Genomic DNA, 10,969 nt, shown 5'->3' with positions numbered 1-10,969 from the left:
ACCTTACGGAAGGTGTCGAGAAAGGTGGAGAGCTGTGAGACTAATGGATTGTCCTGCTCCCAAAGAGGATTCACCCAGGCTAAAGCCTCTCCCTCCAGATGGGACACCACAAAGAGCACCTTGGCTCGATCTGTGGGGTATTGTTGTGGCAGCAACTCAAAATGTAGCTGCCACTGATTTAGAAACCCCCTACATAACTTAGGATCTCCACTGTACCGCAGCGGTTTTGCCAGGCGGGGTGGCGGATGGGGAATTGTGGCCTGGGTCGAGGCAGAGGCAGCGGACTGAAGAGCAAGGAGACGGTCATCCACAGACGCCATATAATTAAGGATGTAGGCCTGGGTATCACACTGCTGAGCAAGCTCCTGTTGAAGACTGGCCAGCTGGGCTGCACTCCCTGGATTGGAAGTCTGAAAGGCCGAGAGGCGGGACTCCATAGTTTTGAGGAAGGACATTATCCTAGTCTGATTCTCCCGTAAAAATACAAGCTCCTTTTGAGTTGGCGACGGGGTACCAGCGGGGTCCATGGCCTGATTGTACTGTAAGGTCCTGGACTAGGGAGAGGAAAAGACTCGAAAAGTGAACCCACAGGACCGCAACAACGAATCTCCCAAGGGTGAGCTGGCCTGGTGGACCACCCCCTATACAGGGAGCGTTAGGGGCAGGCCCAGGGGAGACTATTGCCGCGGAAGCTGATACCTGGGGACAGGAGGTAGGAGTAACAGAGAAGGCAGACGAGGAAGCGGATAGCAGGAACCACAGACTCAGGGATAGGACAACTAATAAACAGAGAGAGGGGAAATGAGTAGCAGGAAATGCAGGGGACACGAGACAGACAAGCGACAAAACGGAGATGTACGAATGGGGCCTGGAGGGCTCACAGAGAGGGGAAGGGATAAAATAGCTCAAGAAATGGGAGAGAACAAAATACAAGATGAACTGGCAAATAGAGGAATGCAGGAAAGTGAGGGACCTGACTCAAAGGCAAAACACAATTGACAATCAGGCAAGGAACAGGAGGAAAGGCTACCTGATATATAGGAGGAGTACAGAGGAACTTCTGGGTCAGGAGCCACCAGGATCAAAGGAAGGAGGAACGGAGCGACCGAGAGCCAGCCAGTGGAGATGTGTGTGTGCCGCAGAAGGCAGGAGGTGAAGTGCGCATGCGCACCCGACGGGAGCCAGAAGACGGTGAAGAGACCGGAAGCGAGAAGGAAGAAGGACGTGCACAAACACCGGGCGCGCATGGAGAAGAATGCCAGGAGCCGGAGGAAGACCCGGAAGACACGGCAGCAGCAGCAGGAGCACACAAGGCCGGGTAAATATATCGGTGGTTAGGAGAAGAAGCGGCAGGTGCGGGAGCGGCAGACGTGACAATAGGTGCCATTCACTCAGGTTACAGGTGATACCTATAGCCTCAAAAAGACTGGCCACATTGTTGCAGAAGCACAACCCATCTCAACTGAAATAGTTTGAAAATGTTTGGTGACGCTTTCTCTGATCTGTAGCTTGCACGCTTTCATCCAACAAGTTCCACTGCTTGAGCCTGGATGTCAGAAGCTCAGCATTGCACCAAATTCACGGGATAGCAAACTTCATGGCTCTTTTCTCCCCTGTACCAACCTGTAACATAGCAGATATAATTAATTATATAAATTTAAAAGAATTAAATTTGACACATTATGTAATATATATTTTACTATAGTGCATTGACATATGTGAACATTTTGTCAATTGCAACTCATAGTAACATAGTAACATAGTAACATAGTTAGTAAGGCCGAAAAAAGACATTTGTCCATCCAGTTCAGCCTATATTCCATCATAATAAATACCCAGATCTACGTCCTTCTACAGAACCTAATAATTGTATGATACAATATTGTTCTGCTCCAGGAAGACATCCAGGCCTCTCTTGAACCCCTCGACTGAGTTCGCCATCACCACCTCCTCAGGCAAGCAATTCCAGATTCTCACTGCCCTAACAGTAAAGAATCCTCTTCTATGTTGGTGGAAAAACCTTCTCTCCTCCTTAAACTGTACTAGATCTAAATAATTGAAATTCTACAAAATAAAGCACTGCCATCTAAATGAGCAGCGATTGTGCTACTTACCTTCATTAGTTTTCTTGCAATATTCGCATATGAAATGAGGTACCAAGGACTTGTCTTGATCCCCGACAGGCATGCCGAAATATGTCTTGTAGGCCTCGCACATCTTACGACATGCTTTCATGGAATACTTTCTCGCTCTTGTCTTTATAAATTCTCCACACATAGCAAAATGCATCTGCTGGGCGCAAACAACCTCTTGATGCCATCTAAAAAAATAATTGCTCTTTAACTATGATTCGCTATTCTCTTACTCAGCAATAACATAAACCGAAATGTTGGTTCAAGTCACCTGTGCTTTTATACTTGTGTGACTACTATTGAACAGTCAAATAATGTGCTAGAAAGTTCTAAAAGTTTCTAGAAACTTCTACATAATTCTTGAAAATTGTAGAAACTTCTGCACAATTCTAGGAGTTCAAGAATATTCTAGAAGACTACTCAGTATTGAATAAGAAATTTCAAAAATGTCATTGTCCTGAGCACAGAAGCAAAGTTTTGGTGGAACAACAACTATCTTCTATTTATTTTAGGCATAATGGGTTAGGAAAACACACTTTCTACCCAGGAAAAAAAAATTGTTATATAGTGTAATTAAAGTTTTTTACATACTGAAGCTAACTGTCCCTGCTGTTGACTGTTCTTCACCTCCTTCCTCCCCTCCCTCTCTCACCTGGCTTCATTTCTTGGTCATTTGAATGGTATAAGTTGCATGGAGCGGGTCAGATCAGACTTTAGTCAGATGTGACATAATTTCAAGTGACATATTTTAAGTGTATCATCTGAAATATACCCGAAATAGTCCAGAAATCAGCCAGATGGTAAGACTAATCACTGCCTTCTAAATTTAGTAGCCTTTCTTTTTCTCCCCTGCTCTTTAACCATGCTCACATTTCCCCCACCGTTTTTGCTCCACTAATGCTCACTCTCCTCCACTAACCCCATACGCTCACACCCTCAAACCACATAACTATCTCCCCTCTCTCTTACCCCCCACCTCGCTTCATCTGCAGACCTGCTCTCTAACCTCAGACCTCTACTACCAAACTATAATAAAAGCCAATCACTCTCCTTCACCCACCTGCTTCTTTCTCCGCTTATTCTCACTGCTGGCAACACATCCCCCAACCCTGCCCCCCGCCTCATTCATCACTAATCCTCACCCTATTCTCACACTATGAGAAACTATCGCAACCCCTCACACTTAAAATCTGTGCCACTGACCCCCACCCCCCTGCTTCCCCTCTCTGGGGCACTTTGGAATGCCCGCTCTATATGCAACAAGCTCCACGTGATCCATGATCTCTTTACTTTCCGAAACTTTTCCTTCCTGGCCCTCACTGAGACCTGGCTGACCCACCCTGATACGGCCTCGCCTGCAGCACTGAGTTAAGGTGGCCTCCAATTTACCCACACTCCTCGCTCTGGCAACAGACATGGTGGAGGAGTGAGTATCCTTCTTTCTAAAAACTGCTTTTTCATCCCTATCCAACCTCCACACTCCCTTATCCTCCCTTCTTTCGTGGTTCACTCTGTCCATATCTACGCTCCCTCCAATCTCCAAATGGCTGTCATATACCGACCACCGGGCTCAGCCACTGCCTTCATCGACCAATTCTCCACCTGGCTCCTTCACTTCCTCTCCGCTGACATCCCCACCATCATCATGGGTGACTTTAATATCCCTACTGACACCCACCAGCCAGCAGCCTCCAAGCTACTGGCCCTTACTTCATCCTTTGGACTCACTCAGTGGTCCTCCAAGCCACCCACACAGATGGACATACGTTAGACCTCATCTTCACCCGCCTCTGTTCCCTATCTAATCACACAACCCCTCCCTTCTCCCTATCTGACCACCATCTACTCACCTTCTCATCCTTGTCCTCCTCACCTGCCCCCCATGTCCAGCCATTACCACATCCTCGCAGAAACCTCGCACATCTAGACATTCAGACTCTCAGACTCTCGCCTACCCCTGTCCTCCATATCTTCACTCCACGACACGGACAGCACCACCGCGTTCTATAACTCCACTTTCACATCAGCCATAGACTCAGTCGTCCCTCTCATGCATGGCACAGTGTGACGAACCAATAGGCAACCTTGGCATATCAATCTCTCAAAAAAACTTTGAGAAGCATCCAGGGTTGCAGAGCGGCGTTGGAAGAAAACACGCCTGCCAGACGACTTCACTGCTTTCAAACAAGCTACATTTGACTTCAAATTAGCCCTCACCTCCGCTAAAAAGACCTATTTCACTAACCTTGTATCTTGAGTATCCTACAACCCAAAACAACTATTCAGCACATTTAACTCCCTCCTCGACCCACCACTGCCTCCTCCAACTCCCCTCATCTCCTCCGAGGACTTTGCCACCTACTTCAAAGACAAGATCAACCCAACAAGGCAAACCCTAACTGTTCCACCCACCTAACCACTCCATATACCAGACCTCTGCCCTTCCCTAATAACCTCTCTCTCCAACATCACTGAAGGAGAGCTTACTCGCCTCTTTTCCAAATCACACCTCACCAACTGTGCACTTGACTCCATCCCCTCCCACCTGTTCCCCAACCTCACTAACAATCTCATTCCAGCCCCAACCCATCTCTTCAACCTATCGCTATCTTCTGGTGCCTTCCCCTCTGCCTTCAAACATGCCATCATCACACCCATCCTCAAAAAAACTAACCTTGACCCAACTGCTATGCCCAGCTACCGCCCCATATCACTGCTCCCATTTGCTTCAAATCTCCTTGAGCAACATGTCCATGCTCAAATCTGGCTTCCGCCAGCCAACCTCCAATCTGGCTTTCGCCCCCACCACACCACTGAAACTGCCCTGACAAAAATTACTAATGACTTACTCACAGCCAAAGCTAACAGACAGTTCTCTATCCTCCTCCTTCTTGACCTGTCCTCTGCTTTCGATACAGTTGATCACTGCCTACTGCTACAGATTCTTTCTTCCCTTTACATCAAAGACCTTGTCCTGTCCTGTCCTGGATTGCCTCATACCTTTCTGACCACACATTTAGCGTTTCCCACTCCCACACCACCTCCTCATCCTGCCCTCTCTCTGTTGGAGTCCCTCAAGGTTCTGTCCTAGGGCCCCTACTTTTTTCCATCTATACTCTTGGGCTAGGACAACTCATAAAGTCCCACGGCTTCCAGTACCACCTGTATGCGGACAACACTCAGATCTACCTCTCTGGCCCAGATGTCACCTCTCTGCTGTCCAGAATCCCGAAGTGTCTGTCAGCCATATCCTCCTTCTTCACCTCTCGCTTCCTAAAACTCAATGTAAACAAAACTGAACTCATCATCTTTCCCCCATCTCATGTATCCCCCCTACCTGATCTGTCTATTATGGTAAACGGCATCACGCTCTCTCCCGCACCTGAAATCCGCTGCCTCGGGGTAACTCTCGACTCTGCCCTGTCCTTCAAACAGCACGTCCAAACTCTTGCCACCTCATGTCGCCTCCAACTCAAAAATATTGCCAGAATCTGTTCCTGCCCTCATCATCTCCCGTCTCGACTACTGCAGCAGCCTCCTCTGTGGCCTATCCGCTAACTCTCTTGCACCGCTCCAGTCTGTCCTCAACTCTGCTGCCCAGCTAATCCATCTCTCTCCTCACTACTCCCCTGCTTCTCCCCTCTGCAAATACCTCCACTGGCTCCCAATTCCCCAACGAATCCAGTTCAAATTACTAACACTGATCTACAAAGCCATCCACAACCTGTCCCCTCCCTATATCTCTGAACTAATCTGCCAATATCTTCCCTCACGTAATCTCCGATCCTCCCAAGACCTCCTACTCTCCTCCACACTTATTTGTTCCTCACACAACCTCCTACAAGATTTCTCCCGAATATCCCCCATCCTCTGGAATTCCATGCCTCAACACGTCTGATTATCCACCACCCTTGGATCCTTCAGACGGAACCTGAAAACCCATCTCTTCAAGAAAGCCTACAGCCTGCAATAACCATTCTGCCACCTCGCCATCGCCAGAACCGCCGCATCGCCATTGTCAGAGCTGCCGCCTCGCCCCCTACCTTCTGCCTCTTCCCCACTATCCCATAGAATGTAAGTCCGCAAGGGCAGGGTCCTCTCCCCTCTGTACCAGTCTGTCACTGTAAACTTGTTTACTGTAAACGATATCTATTATTATTTATTATTATAGCGCCATTTATTCCATGGTGCTTTACACGTGAGGAGGGGTATACATAATAAAAACAAGTACAATAATCTTAAATACAATTCATAACTAGTACAGGAGGAGCGAGGACCCTGCCCGCGAAGGCTCACAATCTACACGGGATGGGTGAGAATACAGTAGGCGAGGGTAGAGCTGGTCATGCAGTGGTTTGGTCGATCAGTGGTTACTGCAGGTTATAGGCTTGTCGGAAGAGGTGGGTCTTCAGGCTCTTTTTGAAGGTTTCGATGGTAGGTGAGAGTCTGATATGTTGTGGTAGAGAGTTCCAGAGTAGGGGTGATGCGCGAGAGAAATCTTGTATGCGATTGTGGGAAGAGGAGATAAGGGGAATAGAGAAGGAGATCTTGTGAGGATCGGAGGTTGCGTGCAGGAAAGTACCAGGAGACGAGGTCATAGATGTATGGAGGAGACAGGTTGTGGATGGCTTTGTATGTCATGGTTAGGGTTTTGTACTGGAGTCTCTGGGCAAAGGGGAGCCAGTGAAGGGATTGACAGAGGGGAGAAGCTGGGGAATAGCAGGGGGACAGGTGGATTAGTTGGGCAGCAGAGTTTAGAATAGATTGGAGGGGTGCGAGAGTGTTCGAGGGGAGGCTACAGAGTAGGAGGTTGCAGTAGTAAAGGCGAGAGATGATGAGGGCATGGACTAGGGTTTTTGCAGATCCTTGGTTGAGGAATGAACGGTTTCGTGAAATATTTTTGAGTTGAAGTCAGCAGGAAGTGGAAAGGGCTTGGATATGTGGTTTGAAGGAGAGATCAGCGTCAAGGATTACCCCGAGACAGCGAGCTTGTGGGAATGGGGAGAGTGGGCAGCCTTTTACTGTAATGGATAGGTTCGTTGGGGGGGGTCACGTGAAATGGGGGAAAGATGATGAATTCTGTTTTGTCCATGTTAAGAAATCTAGCGGAGAAGAAGGATGAAATAGTGGACAGACATTGAGGGATTCTGGTTAGTAGGGTGGTGATATCTGGTCCAGAGATGTAGATCTGTGTGTCATCAGCATAGAGATGATACTGAAAGCCATGAGATTCTATGAGCTGTCCCAGGCCAAAGGTGTAAATGGAGAAGAGCAGGGGCCCTAGGACTGAACCTTGTGGGACTCTGACAGATAGGGGGCGAGGTGAGGAGGGGGTGTGTGAGTGGGAGACGCTGAATGTCCGGTCTGTTAGGTATGAAGAGATCCAGGATAGGGCCACGTCTGTGATGCCAAGGGATGAGAGAGTCTGTAATAATAGGGAATGGTCCACTGTTTAAAAGGCAGCCGACAGGTTCAGGAGGAGGAGGACAGAGTAGTGTTGCTTGCTTTTGGCGGTTAAGAGGTCATTGGTGACCTTAGTAAGGGCAGTTTCAGTGGAGTGGCATGAACGGAAGCCAGATTGTAAGCGGTCGAAGAGGGAGCAAGAAGAGAGATGGGAGGACAGTTCAATGTAGACGTGTTGTTCCAGTAGCTTGAAGGCATAGGGGAGAAGTGATATAGGGCGATAGCTAGATACATAGGATGGGTCAAGAGAGTGCTTTTTGAGGATAGGTGTGACAGAGGCATGTTTAAAGCTTGAGGGGAAAACACCAGTTGTTAGTGATAGGTTGAAGAGATGGCTTAGGGTTGGGATGAAGACTGTGTTGAGGTTTGAGATGAAGTGGGATGGGATCAGGTCAAGTGCACAGGTGGTGAGATGTGATCTTGAGAGTAGAGTGGAGAATGGATCTTCTGTAATGGTGGAGAAGTTGGTTTTGGAGGTGGAGGGCTGGGAAGTCGGGAGGAAGGGCTCTGGGGGTTGTTGACCAAAACTGTCTCTGATGTTCTCAATCTTCTGCTTGAAAAATGAGGCAAAGTCTTCAGCTGAGATGAGTGGGGAGGGAGGAGGTGCTGGGGGACGGAGGAGAGAATTGAAGGTGTTGAATAACTGTTTAGGGTTGTGAGACAGGGAGGATATGAGAGATGAGAAGTAGGTTTGTTTAGCTGTGGCAAGTGTGGCCTTGAAAGTAGTGAGGGACTGTTTGAATGCGATGAAGTGCTCGTTGGAGTGGGATCTTTTCCATCTGCGCTCAGCAGCCCTGGAAGCTCGCCTCAGCTCTTTGGTCAGGCTGGTGTGCCAGGGATGTCTGTTGATTTTGCGAGCTTTGGTATGTGTAAGTGGGGCAACAGATTCCAAAGCTACAGCAGCGTCATCCGCATTGTGTAAAGAACTTATATCTGTGAGAGGGAGGAGGGATTCAGAGAATGAGTGTAGGTCAAGGTGTTTAAGATTTCTGCGAGGGTGTGAAAGTTTGTGGTGTGGGGATTGTAGACATGGAGTAGAGAGGGAAGAGAATGTGAGAAGGTTGTGGTCAGAGAGAGGAAGAGGTGAGTTAGAGAGGTTAGATAGGGAGCAGAGGAGGGTGAAGATGAGGTCCAGTGTGTGGCCATCTTTGTGGGTGGCTGTAGAAGACCATTGAGTGAGGCCGAAGTATGTAACCCCTTTCTCATGTACAGCACCATGGAATTAATGGTGCTATATAAATAAATAATAATAATAACATAGCTTGCCATTTTTATGGACAGTTTAAGCAGACATGTTCAAAAATATAAAACTCAAGGATATTTTATAAAAAAATAATTGTTTTTTTATCTTATCAGATGACTGTACCAGATTAGAGAGACAGTTGACATCTTCAATTTTTAAATCTGATGATCTTGAGATCCTACAAGATACAACTGAAGTGAATGCCATTACGCCAGATATATCATCATCCATTCACAGCATAGATCTATCATCTGATCCTATGAAACAGGTCCCATCTTCTGATTCATTACTGGCTACTAAGGAACATCAAAGTCACAAAAGAGGCATTAAAAAACAACTGCTCCTAAAGCAAAGAAGTAATTTTCATGTTCAGCATGTAGGATATGTTTCAACAGCAAATCACATTTTGTTACACACCAAAGAACTCACACAGGGGAGAAGCCTTTTTCCTGTTCAGAATGTGGGAAATGTTTTAACCATAAAGGTAATCTTGTTACACACCAAATAACTCACACAGAAGAGAAGCCTTTTTCCTGTTCAGAATGTGGGAAATATTTTATCCAGAAATCAGACTTGGTTAATCACCATAGAACTCACACAGGACAGAAGCCTTTTTCATGTTCAGAATGTGGGAAATGTTTTACCTATAAAGGGCATCTTGTAGAACACCAAAGAACCCACACAGAAGAGAAGCCTTTTTCCTGTTCAGAATGTGGGAAATGTTTTACAAAATAGATCACATTTTGTTATCCACCAGAGAGCTCACACAGGAGAGAACCTTTTTTCCTGTTCAGAAAGTGGGAAATGTTTTAACTAGCAAGTGAATATTGTTCGTCACCAGAGATCTCACACAGGGGAGAAGCCTTTTTTCCTGTTTAGAATGTGGGAAATGTTTTGCATGTAAATTACATTTTGCTACTCACCAAAGAACTCACACAGGGGAGAAGCCTTTTTCATGTTCAAAATGTGGGAAATCAAATACAGAGAAAAATCGCGCTGGTAACACCCAAGAAACGTCTTTGAGCCGAAAGATCTAATTCAGGGGGATCTTTCGGCTCAAAGACGTTTCTTGGGTGTTACCAGCGCGATTTTTCTCTGTATTTGATGTCTTTTCTTTACAATTTTGTGGTGATTGTTTAAATCTGCTGCAGGTACCTCTATACCGCTTCATATATTTCTATAAAATGTGGGAAATGTTTTATCCAGAAATCAGATTTGGTTAATCACCATAGAACTCACACGAAGGAGATGCCTTTTTCCTGTTCAGAATGTGGGAAACATTTTAACTGGAAATTAGATTTGGTTAGGCACCATAGAACTCACCCGGGGAGGAGAAGCCTTTTTCCTGTTCAGAATGTGGGAAATGTTTTAGCTGGAAAGAGCTTATTGTTGCACATCAGAGCAGTCACACATGGGAGAAGCCTTTTTCATTTTCGTAATGTCCTTGAGGTCCTTGAGACCTCTATGGCTACTGATGCCGGTTCGCTGTGAGCGCCACCCTGTGGTTGGCGCTTATAGCAAGCCTGTAATTCAGCTACATAGCAGCAATCTGATGATCGCTGCTATGTCGCAGAGCCGATCGAGTTGTGCCAGCTTCTAGCCTTCCATGGAGGCTATTGAAGCATGGCAAAAGTTAAAAAAAAAAAAAAAAAGTAAAAAAAAAATGTGAAAAAAAATAAAAATTTAAATCATCCCCCTTTCGCCCCATTCAAAATAAAAAAAATTAAAAAAAATCAAACCTACACATATTTCATTTCGCCGTGTTCAGAATCACCCGATCTATCAATAAAAAAAGCATTAACCTGATCACTAAACAGCGTAGCGAGAAAAAAAATTGAAATGCCGTAATTCCTTTTTTTTTGGTCACCGCAACATTGCATTAAAATGCAATAATGGGCGATCAAAAGAATGTATCTGCACAAAAGTGGTATCAATAAAAACGTCAGCTTGGAACGCAAAAAATAAGCCCTCAACCGACCCCAGATCACGAAAAATGGCGCAATTATTTTTCTTTCTTTTTTTTTTTTACCAAAGTTTGGAATTTTTTTTCACCACTTAGATAAAAGAGAACCTAGACTTTTTTGGTGTCTTTGAACTCGTAATGACCTGGAGAATCATAATATTAGGTCAG

General features: G+C 46.0%; 1 pseudogene; it reads left to right on the top strand.

Moving 5' to 3' along the window:
- Window positions 1-1,163: 1,163 nt before the first annotated feature.
- Window positions 1,164-10,277, top strand: LOC138666497 (gastrula zinc finger protein XlCGF17.1-like; annotated as a pseudogene).
- Window positions 10,278-10,969: the final 692 nt, after the last annotated feature.

The sequence above is a fragment of the Ranitomeya imitator genome, chromosome 2 (assembly GCF_032444005.1).
Source record: "Ranitomeya imitator isolate aRanImi1 chromosome 2, aRanImi1.pri, whole genome shotgun sequence".
NCBI classification, from domain to species: Eukaryota; Metazoa; Chordata; class Amphibia; order Anura; family Dendrobatidae; genus Ranitomeya; species Ranitomeya imitator.
Note: the sequence above shows the minus strand (reverse complement) of the source record. Positions and strands in the feature narration are given on the sequence as shown.